General features: G+C 47.7%; 1 protein-coding gene across 3 annotated transcripts in view; it reads right to left on the reverse strand.

The window, feature by feature from the left end:
• Nucleotides 1-12,728, reverse strand: part of SLC4A4 (solute carrier family 4 member 4) — a 460,760-nt gene that overhangs the window by 369,537 nt on the left and 78,495 nt on the right. The window contains exon 1 of one of the 3 annotated variants that reach the window (XM_070079471.1): nt 10,494-10,625. The exons of the other annotated variants lie outside the window; for them this stretch is intronic. The gene's annotated coding sequence lies outside the window, so the exon portion shown is untranslated. Of the gene's footprint in view, nt 1-10,493; nt 10,626-12,728 lie in introns of those variants that run through there. 3 annotated transcript variants of the gene reach the window in all.

Here is a 12,728-nt window from a genome sequence, read left to right on the forward strand (position 1 = left end):
AGGCGGAGGATTAGCCTAGTGAGCCGTGGCGCCGGCCCAAATAAGATTTCAATTGTGATACTTTTGAGGTAGGAGGTGCACAAGTTTAGTTTGAGTTAAAGACACCAGCAATGGTCCTCACTGGACATGTATGAGTATCACTGCCATGATCTCATTCTTTGAACACCTGTCCTCTAAATCCACAGCATCATTTTATCTTTTTTTTTTTTTAAAGTCCCAGGTATCAGTGAAACAAAGACAGGAGAAGCCTTGCTTCCAACATTTAATGCAGCAGTAACCATACATGCCTGGATGCATTTGTTTCAAAACAATCCAGTTTAACTTCTCAAAGGAATAAAATCATCCAAAATAGAAGATGAAGTTTTCTGAAATACACTTTAAAAAAAAAAGAGTTTAAGGATGCTCACCATCATTATCCTTTGTATTCATTTCACTTTTCTATGGTATTATGTCTATAACCGAAAACAAAAGCTGTCTGCCATACCAGATGATTCCATTTTCCACTAAGCACTGTAAATCAGCCACATTTGGATCAAGCACGCCAAGTTATATGAGTGCTACCTAAAAGAGAAATGTCCTTAGGAAATATACACTGACACTGACGTGGTAACTGTGAGCACACTGAGCAGTCGTGCCTAAATGGGAGCAGGCATAGAAGTTCACTAGGAACTCTTGGGGGTACAGGGACTCAAATACAAGAAGAAAAGAAAAGAGTATCTGTCGTTGGGTAAGCAAATCTAACTGACTCTCACATAAAGACTCAAGCAGTCACTGTGCACTTGATCCCCATGTAGGACCTCTGTCCCTACTGAATTGTAATATGAGAATCAACTGCAAATTCCCTCCCCAAACTGTACTCTATATGTTGTGTGTAGGCATGGGTGCAAATTGCTGAAGTCTATGATTAGCATGGAGTTGGTCCTCTGTATATAAAGCCATACTAAAAATGAACCGTAATGAAGAAGGAGATGGGAGAGGGAGAGGCAGGTGGGATGGGAACTGGGCAGGGAGAGTATGGGGGAAAGAACCACTATATTCCTAAAGTTGTATCTATGTAAAAATGCATTCATTAAATAAAAATTTAAAAAAGACTCAAGTTCCTTTTGCTGCAAGCCTCATTTTGCAAAGGGCAATATCTATATTACTGTTTAAAGGGAGAACCATGCAATTCTCTAAAGCAATATATATACACACATTTTATTAAATTTAAAAATGAAAATAATATGCCATTAGACTGCTTTTAAGATTAAAAAAAAGTCACAAAGTCAGGCCAATAGCTGAGAGTCAGATCTTTCAAAGTGTTAAGAACTGTGGGAGCTGGTGCTGTGGTGCAGTGGGTCAAAGCCCCAGCCTGCAGCGCTAGCATCCCATGTGGGTGCCGGTTTGAGTCCTGGCTGCTCCACTTCTGATCCAGCTCTCTCTGCTGTGGCCTAGGAAAGCAGTAGAAGATGGCCCAACTCCTTGGGCCCCTGCACCCAGGTAGGAGACCTGGAAGAAGCTCCTGGCTCCTGGCTTGGGATCAGCTCAGATCCAGCCATTGCAGCCAACTGGGGAGTGAACCAGCAGATGGAAGACCTCTCTCTCTCTCTCTCTCTGCCTCTCCTTCTCTCTGTGTGTAACTCTTTCAAATAAATAAATTAATCTTTGAAAAAAAAAGGATTGTGGCTTTGCACATACACTGCGAGAGGGGGTGCAGCAAGCGTATTCTGATATTATAACCAGCATATCTGAGAAACATGCTGAAAAGGTTCTGTTTAAGCTCCAGTTTTCAGCTATTATTATTCATCCTTAACAGTTCAATTTTGCATGAAATATGGTTTCCAAGGTATCAGCACTGGAGAACCCACTACAATATTTTAAATCTGGAAATTTGTTGGCCAGCATTCTAATTATAGAAACTAAAGCTATTCAGCATGTAAGCTTTTGGAGGATAACTCACAGAGTGAAGATCACTGTAATCATTTCCAAGGGTTCTCCAGGTCCTATGCGCATGGCTTGGGGGTGTGAATTTAATATGAACTATATAGAGAAATGGGTGATCTCCAACTGCTGCTATTAGACTCAATTTTTCAACCTGATGTTTGAGAGACACTGTTTCCAACTCACCTTTAGCAATAAAAAGCCAAAGTCCTAGAAAAAAAAATGTAAAACACAGTTTGAGTCAGAGTAACAGCTTAAGAAAGATGCTTAAACATGTTGCTCCTTCATTCAGCCAACAAACATTTTTTAATATGCCAGGAACTGTTCCCAGTGCTGGCACAACTCAACTCAATAAGGAATGCTGTAGAATAATACGGTAATGATAACTAGCATGTGCACAGCCATTTCCAGTTCTGAGAAAAGTTTCACAAAGATGATCTAATCTGTCCCTCATAACTCCTCTGTGAATTAGGTTTCACAAGCATTTTAATAATGAAAACAGGGGTGGACAGATGAGTTTCTCAATTTCCAAAATCAGGTTATGGGATATTTACAAACCCTTTACAACTTTAATATTGAAGGTGCCATTTTAGTCTCAAAAAAATTCCCCAAATCTAACAGACAGTAAGAGATCTGGGGGCCGGCATTGTGGTACAGTGGGTTACAGCCCCAGCCTGCAGTGTCAGCATCCTATATGGGTGCTAGTTCGAGTCCCAGCTGCTCCACTTCTGATCCAGCTCTCTGCTATGGCCTAGTAAAGCAGTAGAAGATGGCCCAAGTCCTTGGGCCCCTGCACTCACACGGGAGACCTGGAAGAGGCTCCTGGCTTCAGATCAGCTCAGCTCTGGCTGTCGCAGTCATTTAAGGAGTTAAGCAGTGGCTGGAAGACTTTCTCTTTCTCTCTCTCTCTCTCTCTCTCTCTCTCTCTCTCTCTGGCTCTGCCTCTCTCTATGACTCTGTCTTTCAAATAAATAAAATAAATCTTTAAAAAAGAGAGAGAGACAGAGATCTGGGTTTTCAATCCTTATCTTCCAAGTGTAAATTTCCATTGGTCACTGGGTAATACGACATTACAAATGCTTTGTGATTATTTTTAATTCTTATTTACATATTTGCATTTTATATGAAAGGCAAAGGGACAGACACAGGCCTTCCTGTATTCCCAAGCTTCATATTTTACTTTTACTTCATATTTTTGTTTGTGTATTTGAAAGGCAGAGAAGAGCATGGACTTTCCAGAGAACTTTGGGGTTTGCTCCCTCAAATGCCTGCCACAGCTGGAGCTGGACCCTGCTGAAGCCAGCAGCCAACAGCCAGGAACTCCCTCTGGGATTCCCACATGGGTGGCAGGGACCCAAGTACTTGGGCCATCATCTGCTGCCTCCCAAAGTACAAATTAGCAGGAAGTTGGATCAGAAGCAGAGCCAACACTCCAACCCAGACCCTACAATATAGGTTATGGGTGTATAAAAAGACATCTGAACTTTGTGCCAAATGCCCATCCCAAGATGCTCTTCTTCTATGTAAAGTACTAATGACTAGTTCTGCACATCTTTGAGTGTTGTGTTACAGAGTTGCTTTGGGGGGAGGTAAGGTTAGGTTGTTGTGTTTTAAGGACACAGTTGCAAAGATTCAGACTATAATGTTCACAAATGCAAAATGTTTTCTAATCTCTACCCAAGGACATTATTTACAAGATAGAAACACAGGTTCGTGAGTTTGCTAGATTATCTGAGTTTTCTAAACAAATAAGGTAAATTAATTCCTCAGGTGTCAAAACACTCCTTACTTGGGGTATCATTTTGGACCAAAACTTCATGAGCAAAAAGACTGAACAAGTACTTCACAGAAGATACAGTCCATAAACATATGGAGAAGTACAAAAAGCACTTTGAGAAGTGCAAATTAAAGCCACAATGTGATACAACTCTACCCAATACAATGGCTCAGACATGGAAGACAGATAAACTCTCATACAACACTGGTGGGAGCGTGAATTAGAAGCAAACTTGGAAGACTTCCCTATCCACTAAAATTGACTTAGCAATTCAACTCACAATATACACAACCCAAATCTCCACATGTACATCACAAGACATACACAAGAATGTTTACAGCCATGCTATTCGTCATAGTCAAAAGTTGGAAACAACTCAAATGTCCATCAAGAATGAAATGGATAGGGACCAGCATTGTGGCTCAGCAGGCTAAGCTGCTGCTTGGGACACATGCATCACACATTGTGGAATGCCAGCTGGACTCCCAGCTGCTGCTCCATTTCTTATCCAGCTTCCTACTAACGCACCTGAAAAGGTAGCAGACAATAGCCCAAGTGCCTGGGCCCCTGTCATTCACATAAGCGACCCAGAAGTTCTTGGCTCCTTGCTTCAGGGTGGCCCAGCCCCAGCCATTACAGTATTTGAGGAGTGAAACTGCAGACAGGTCTCCCCATCACCACCCTGCCCCCATCACTCTGTCTTTCAAATAGACAGACAGATCTCTAAAAAATTAAAAGGATGGGCCATTGCTATGGCACAGTGGGTTAACATCCTGGCCTGAAGTGCCGGCATCCCATATGGGCGCTGGTTCGAGACCCAGCTGCTCCACTTCTGATCCAGCTCTCTGCTGTGGCCTGGGAGAGCAGTAGAAGATGGTCCAAGTCCTTGGGCCCCTGCACCTACATGGGAGACCCGGAGGAAACTCCTGGCTCCTGGCTTCAGATCAACGTAGCTCCAGCCATTGTGGCCACTTGGGGAGTGAACCAGCAGATGGAAGACCTCTCTCTCTCTCTGTGCCTCTCCTCTCTCTGTGTGGCTCTTTCAAATAAAATAATTTTTAAAAAATTTTTTAAAAAAATGAAAAGGATATATTGTGGCATTCTCATAAAGAGAATCAGAATAAACAAACTTGTTTGTTGCTTTAAACAACAATGAATCTCAGAAACTCACAAACCTGATGCTGAACAAAAGAAGTCAGACCCAAGAACACATTCCATGTGATTCACTGATAGAAAGTTCAGTAGTAGGTCAAAGCAACCTATAGGCTCAGAAGTCAGGAGAGAGGCTACCTCCGGGGGCAAGTACTGACTTGTGTAGGAAAGAGGAGAGGAGAGGAGGCTTCTGCATGCTGGCGTTGGTCTGTAGCTTGGACTTGATGCTGGTTACACGGACATGTTCACTTAGGTAAGTCACTGAGTTGTTTATCAATGATTTAATGATGTGCGATTTTCTGAACACATGCTGTAACTGAATAAAAATTTAAATAGCTAGGAAGGAGGGAGGGAGGGGGAAAAGAAAGGAGGAAAGGAGACAGGAAAGGCAGGAGAAGGCGGTGTCATGAGGTGATGCTGTTAAGGTCTACACCTAATCGTCCTCGGCCCCTGTGCTTTTGTTCTTATTTCTGTGTGTAGTACTCGGTCTGCCTCTTCCTCACTTCCAAGCCGCCCTCTGGCACTTTTAATGCTTCCATGTGTCTGCCAATATCATTTCTATCTTCTTCTTTTTAGTGTACTGGGGTTAGAAATCTTACCACGAATCACATTAAAACTACATGTGCATCTCCTATTGGTAAAATGAATCTTCCTCAGTGTGCACTGCTTTTGTAGCCTGTACTTTGCCTGCTCAGAAGCTTTTTGTTGGAGAATACACCCAACATGAATTCAAACTGGATGAATCTGTTACTGGATCTCATCAAAGAAGAATAGACCTCCAAGCCGAAGGTAGAATCAACTAACAAAAAAGCCCACATTTACTTGTTTTCCAATAGCATAAAGGAGAGTACTAATCAGCAACTATATTTCCAAAAAGAATCTGCTAACTTATGAAACATATTATGAGCAGTTTTTCTAGTTGTGCCACTCACAAAACACTATATCAGTTTTAAATAAAATGCATTCCCTTCTCATTTTGTATTTGTATGGATTATTAATTTATGGTCCTTCCAAAAGTATATTAGAAGTTTTCAAAAAAAAGATGAATTTATTTATCTGAAAGGCAGAGTTACAAGCAGAGAGAAGTAAGAGAGTGAGGGAGTGATTCCATCCACTGGTTCACTCCCCAAATAGCTAAAATTGTTGGGCTGGACCAGGCCAAAGCCAGGAGCCAGGAGCTTCTTCTAGGTCTCCCACGTGGGTGCAGGGGCCCAAGCACTTGAGCCATCCACTGCTTTTCCCAGGCCATTATCAGGGAGCCAGATCAGAAGTGGACCAGCTTGAATACAACCTGTGCTCATATGGGATGCTGACATCACAGGCAGTGATGTAACCCATTGTGCCACAATGCCAGCCCTATACTAGAAGTTTTACTTGAAATTTTTTATTGCTTTAAATACAGAAATTCAAGTTAAACTGAGAATATCTTTTACCACAAGGTTATCCACCATAAAACCAAAATCCCAAAATAACAACTGATTGTTTATGAAGGTTCTTCAAGATATTTGTGGAAAATGCATACCTTGAAGAAAGAATGCATGAATTTAAAATTTTTTTGTTCCAAGATAAACTTATTTTTAATTCTATTTTCCCACAAAACTTTTCAAGTTCCCTGGTATTTCCTGCAGTACCCTAACTGCCCATAACTTCAACCTGTGTTCACTCTACATGCAAAAGAAAAGCTAGCACCCAAAACTGGAACTCAAATTGGCACAAACTGAAAATTCTTCACTAGGGAATCACTGCCTGGCCTTACAGGACCTGAAATAAAGTTGAGGCAGATGGACAGGGCTGCTGAGTGGAATTACCAACCAGGAACGGAAAACATCACTTTAAAGCAGGAGAAATCTCTCTCTGTGTTCTGTTGTGACTAACACAGCATCCATACGTTCCAGAGACAGTCACTCAACAAACATGCAACACTCGTCAAAAGATAAAAGGGCCACTCCCAGCTCCACCAGTAACTATCCGTGAAGGTTCAGAAGAGCACACTAGGTCCTTGTATCTCAGTTTCCTCATCTCCTCAACCAGCAGAGCCATCCCTTATCTGCACTCCATGTTCAGGGAAGAAGAACAAGATGATGCTTCAGCTCATGCTAACTATATAGTACATAGTTTCCCCATTACTACTTCCACCACCTTTCTTTAACACGTAATTCGGAGGCAAGTGAGATGTTATCATTAAGGAATATAATTATGAACAGCATAAAGAAGACTGGAAGAAAAAATTTTTTCTCCCCTTGCTACAACAGGTAAATAAAGCATCCTCATCCATTCCTGCTCTCGTCATCATTCTGATGCCTGCTTAAAAGGCCACCACACTGCTGAGAGAAGAGAAATTTAAGAAAAGCCACTACCACAAAATCATTCTGGCAATAGTAAACACAGCTTCAGGGAAAACAAATCAGCCTCCCTACAAATGAGTGGTATTTGTTGTTTGTGTGTGAAAAAATGCACATTAGACAGAAGAACTGAATTAAAGGGAACCCACCTCCACTGCTGGGAAAACAACTCAAGGCATGCACTACCGGGGATAGAAAAGACCATCTTCGCCTGGGAAAGCAGTGGAAGATGACCCAAGCGCTTGGGCCCCTGCACCCGAGTGGGAGACCCAGAAGAAGCTCCTGGCTCCCAGCTCCTGGCTTTGGATCAGCCCAGCTCTGGCCCTTGCGGCCATTTGGGGAGTGAACCAGAGGATAGAAGACCTCTCTCTGCTTCACTCCCCAGAGTGACCAGTAACTCTGTCTCTCAAATAAATAAATAAATCTTAAAAAAAAAAAAGACCATCTTCAGCTGATTTTCAACTTTGTGACACAAATATACAAAGTGTTTAAATATCAGGAGAAAGGCAAAAGGTATTTGGAATACAACTTAGCCCTGACCTTACATGAGACCTTATTCTTCTTTTCCCCTAAAATTCCTGCATTATATAAAAGTGGTAAGAGCTCATTGTGTAAAGTCTTACTAGCTTGCTGGATGTACCTTAAACTATCCACTTTGCTAAATGACTGACTATATATACAACTGCATCAATCACAGGCTGTCTGCAGAAACAGCAGCCACCGAGCTATGCGTTCTGCTTATAAAGCTTGCTTTGTCGCATCAAAGCACACACCCTGATTCCTTCCATTTAGCAGTCAAGGAAAAACTACTTAGAAACTCGGATCGTTATTAGATTTCCCTCTTCTCAGTCTGTTCTTTCCATTCCCAATCTTATTATCTATCAACTCCAGTCTTGGATTTCATTCATTTTATTTTAAATGAACACAGAGAAACGCCAAGAAGCAAGCAGAAGATGTGTCTTGCCAAACTCAAGTAGCAGTGAATTCTCTCAGGATGCTTCTCCCCTCCCTCTAATGGTCCCTGTGGACTGCAGCGCCCTCAGAGGCAAGTAGGGAAAGTGGATTATCTCCACGATGCACCAGCTAACAAGTACTTCCACTCCCAAGTGCTGTATATTTCTTTAAGATGTGAGCCATGGCCAGACTATCTCTCTTGTTGTTGGAACAAGAGATCAGAACCTCAAAATGTACTTGCCAAAGCTCGGTGAAAAACTGTGATTATCACAGGGGGGTTGAATGTTGTCCCAAAGGTTACCCGATTTCTAAGATATTTTTCTTGTAAATATGATCGCCTGTGTTCCTTTCACACTATTGTATTTCTTTGTAAGTCTAAACTGTCTTTAACAATTTTTAAAACTGGAATAATAACAGCAACACCCAAGCATTCAAGGTTCTTTTACACAGGCAAAATGAACTGAGATCCATCTCCGCACACTGAGAGGACAGCCTGGCAACCTGATTGGCTGAGGTGCCTTGTGTATGTTTCTAAGTCTCAGAAAAGACCCCAAGACAGCAAAGGATACAGAAAACTTATTTTTTCGGAAAACACTCAAATACAAAGTGTTGAAAGTCTCTTCCTTTTCCTGTCTCCTCAAACACGTGTGGCACTCTCGACATATCTCAGCTCTCGCCTGCCAGCCCCATGCCCGTCACTGGAAATGCCCTGCGCCTCCACAGTGCCCACTACTCCACCCTGTGGATTTGGGAGTCTCTGTGTCCTACTTGGACACCTCGGGATAAAGATAAAAAATGCCAACCTCAAGATCTGACATAGGGACCAGAATCTTCTCACTGCTTCCAACTTCAAAATGAAAGTAAAAGTTTTTTCTCACTCTGAAAGCATATACAAAAATAGACACACTTCCTTTCAGTAAAGTTAGACCAATAACCTCCATCCAAGTACTCTAATGGCCATGAAGATTATTTCAACGCTAATGTGATAGGCACCAGGAGGAGAGTTCTTAGAAACATTTTCCAAAGACATGACATTGACCCTGCGGTGCTACTGAGTACAGTTCTGACTGCACTGCCATCAGAATGAGATGCATAAACCCTAACCAGCAAGTTGCACTGTAAGTCAGGTAGGATCCCAAGTACCGGGCGTGAGAAAAGGGGCAAACAGAGTACAATGAAGGGTCCCCCTGGAAAGGAGCCGCTCCAGGACTCGCAGCAGTGCGCACTGACTGCAGCCTAGGGCCAGGGACTTTCTCTGAAACGGGAAGAGAAGCGGAGAGGGGAAAGCGAAGTGGTTAGGGCTCCTCAGCGGCCAGGCTGGGAAGCGCGTGCTGCTGCGGGCAGTTTACGCAGGGACGGCAGGGCCTGGAGGAGGAAGGCGGGGTGGCTGAAGCAGAAGTTCCACCAGGAACTGGCAAGGCGCTCTAGGCTGGCAGAACAGAAACGGAACTGCTTCCTGGCCCGTCTCTCAGGTCCCGTTCAGGTTTCTTCCCTTTGTTCTTGAAGAACTTTCTCTCTGCGGTGCCTGCTGCATGCAGTTCGCCGCTGTAGTTCCCAACTCCTGCCTTCCTTTGGGAGACTGTTATTAACGGACTGGCAGAGGCTGAGCAAAATGCACTTAAGAACGCAGAAATCAGCTCTCCTTGCCAAGACGCGCGTGCTGCCCAGCACCTGAGGCAGAAGTCCGCTGTCCCTGGCCAAGAGAAATCCCAGTTTAACCTCTGTGTCCCCCTTCCAGATCCACTGCAAATCAGTGCGTGTGCCACTTGCAGAGAATCTGCCTGACTCACCCCCGCCTTCAGCGTGCCAGGGAAAAAGATGTGAGGACTCCGTCCCTGAGCAGGCAGTGCCACGGGGGCCGGGGCCTCGATGCCACCGAGCCTGCCCCGCCGATCGGCCGGGGACGGGTTCCCCCTTGGGCAGGTGCAGGCCACACCGCGACCACCCCACCCCCGGGCTCACGGGAGCACACGTGTCAGCGCGCCGGAGCCCGGCCCTCCGCGTCCGCAAGCCCTACAGTCCTGGCCACCGCGCCCGGCGGCGCGGGGTGGGAGGGGGAAGCCGCTGGGGAGGGGGATGCGGGTGCCGCTTTGCGGTGCGGCAGGCACAGGACCACCCAAGCCTAGTCCTCCAAACGCTGAGAAGAAAAGAAAAGTACTTTTTCCGCGGCAGCAGCGGGCGCCCAGCCCTGGGGATGCCCGGCCCGCGACTGACCTCGCTCCCTCCCCGGAGCGCGCCGAAGCCGCCAGCGCGCCCTCCCGGACCGGCCCCCAGGCCCGCGCCCGCCGCCGCCCCGAAGCGGCGGACTCGGCCGACCCTCCCAGCCGCCGCCCGGGCCGGCCGCTCACCTCCTGGGGTCCGGCTTCCGTCGCTCCTCCAGCTTGGCGGCGGAGTGTGGGGCTGCAGCGGCCGCTGCCGCCGCCGCCGCCGCCGCCTTCGCTGCCACCACGGCCGCCGCCGCCACCCGAGCGCTGCCCGGCGCGCCGCCGGGGTTGGAGGCTGGGGGCCCGCGGGAGCCCCGGAGGCGCGGGCCTGGGGCGCGGCGGGGCCGAGCCGCGGGAAGTTGGCGGTGCGAGGCGCGCAGCGAGCGGGGCGCGAGCCACCCGCGCCCAAGTAGTCAGAACTTTGTTGCCCGGGTGGCTGCGCGCTCCGGGGCGGAGGGAGGCGAGAGCGGGGGAGCGGGGCGAGGGCGCCGGGCGGGAGGGTCTTCGCAGCAGGCACCACTGGAGCCCGCAGGGCCTGCGAGGAGAGGGGGAGAAGGCGGCGCGGCGGAGGGGTGGGGGTGGAGATGTCTACACGGCCCGCGTGGTGCGCGGCGAGCGAGTGTGGAAGAGCGCGGACGCCTACTCTACTTTGCTTCCCGCAGCTCCTGCGTATTTATGGGGATGTTACTGCCTGTAACCAACACTGCGGTGGTGCTGCCCAGACCGGACGCCCCTGGGCGGCGAGCCGGGGCACGGGGGCTCGGGGAAGGCGGCCGCGGCGCAGGCTGTGCGGCGGGCGAACGCCGTGATCCATATTTAAAGCCGCGAGTGGCCTCGGCCGGCCCCCTGCCCTGCCCTCGCTCGCGCCCGCCGCTCGGCGTCAGCCGCCGGGGCTTCTGCGGCGCGGAGGGGAGGGGCCTCGGCCGCGCCGCCTCCGCCGGGGTCCCGGGCTCCGTGAGCTGCGCCCGCCTGCAGCTGGCCAGGGCCCCGGCTCGGGACCGGCGCCCACGGCTCCCTGGGTCCCTTCTCTCTCACGCCCTGAGCGGGCTGCCAGTCAGCTTTCTGCCCTGTTCCCAAGTGTTCCGCGCTGCGGAGAGAGCCTGTTCGCCGGTGCAGACCCGAAGTTGCGAATGCTTCCCGGCCGTTCTTGACGCTACTTTGTAAAACTTGAGGTGCACAGGTAGAAAGAGTGCTGGCCGCACACCGTACGAAGTCGCCGGGCATCTCCAGCAAGGGCTGTGTGGACAAAGGCTGGTTCTCAACGTGCGTCTCTGATGTCTCTTCCTGGGGACTTGAGGAAACACCCTTGGCCGTCCAAGGGGTTTCCTGAGCCTGCAGGGAGATGGGTTGTATTTACTGTGTTCCTGAGTCTAATTAGTGAAGGTTAGGTAACTGAGAAGTAAACAGAGGCTGTCAAAGAGCCAGCACCATCATGATCAGTTAAGTAAAGCATTAAGATACGGCTAGCCAGTCAGCAGATACCTTCGGAGGTCCTCCGGAGCTGAGCCACACGGTGTGTGGTGCAGGTGTCTTTCTTTCTTTCCTTTCTTTCTTTCTTTCTCTTTCTTTCTTTCTTTCTTTCCTTCTTTCTTTCTTTCTTTTTCTTCCTTCCTTCCTTCCTTCCTTCCTTCCTTCCTTCCTTCCTTTTTCTTCCTTCCTTCCTTCCTTCCATCCTTCATTTCTTTTTCTTTTTGACAGGCAGAGTTAGACAGTGAGAGAGACAGAGAAAGGTCTTCCTTCCGTTGGTTCACCCCCGAAATGGCCGCTACGGCCGGCGCACCACGCTGATCTGAAGCCAGGAGCCAGGTGCTTCCTCCTGGTCTCCCATGTGGGTGCAGGGCCCAACGACTTGGGCCATCCTCCACTGCCTTCCCGGGCCACAGCAGAGAGCTGGACTGGAAGAGGAGCAACCGGGACAGAATCCGGCGCCCCAACCGAGACTAGAAATACGCCTTTCTTAATACAAATTGTTACGCTGTGTGTGGAGAAGTCCCTGGCCAGACTGCACTCTCACCAGCAGCCACTCAAACACGTAGAGAACATCACATACTGACTGCTCCCGTCCCAAACCTCTCTTCAGTACCAAGCTGTATCTAATAAGAACTTTAGGTGAAGGAAATTGGGGGTAGATGGGAATTAATCTGAGGACAGAGGTTTTTCTTTTTGGAAAGCAAGACTGAGAGAGATCCACAAGTGTTGTGAAGAAAGTATAGTTGTGTCTTTTAAAAGTTTGTACATTGAAGCTCCTTAGTCAATGCTCAGAAGGCACTGGAATGGCCCCAAGCCGCTTAGAGTCTGAAATGAAAAGGTACTAAGGTCACGTGTCTGCTTGTTGTCACATCTGGCTCATGTATATGACCTCCTGCTATGCCATGGGGA

The sequence above is a fragment of the Oryctolagus cuniculus genome, chromosome 8 (genome assembly GCF_964237555.1).
Source record: "Oryctolagus cuniculus chromosome 8, mOryCun1.1, whole genome shotgun sequence".
Classification (NCBI taxonomy): Eukaryota; Metazoa; Chordata; class Mammalia; order Lagomorpha; family Leporidae; genus Oryctolagus; species Oryctolagus cuniculus.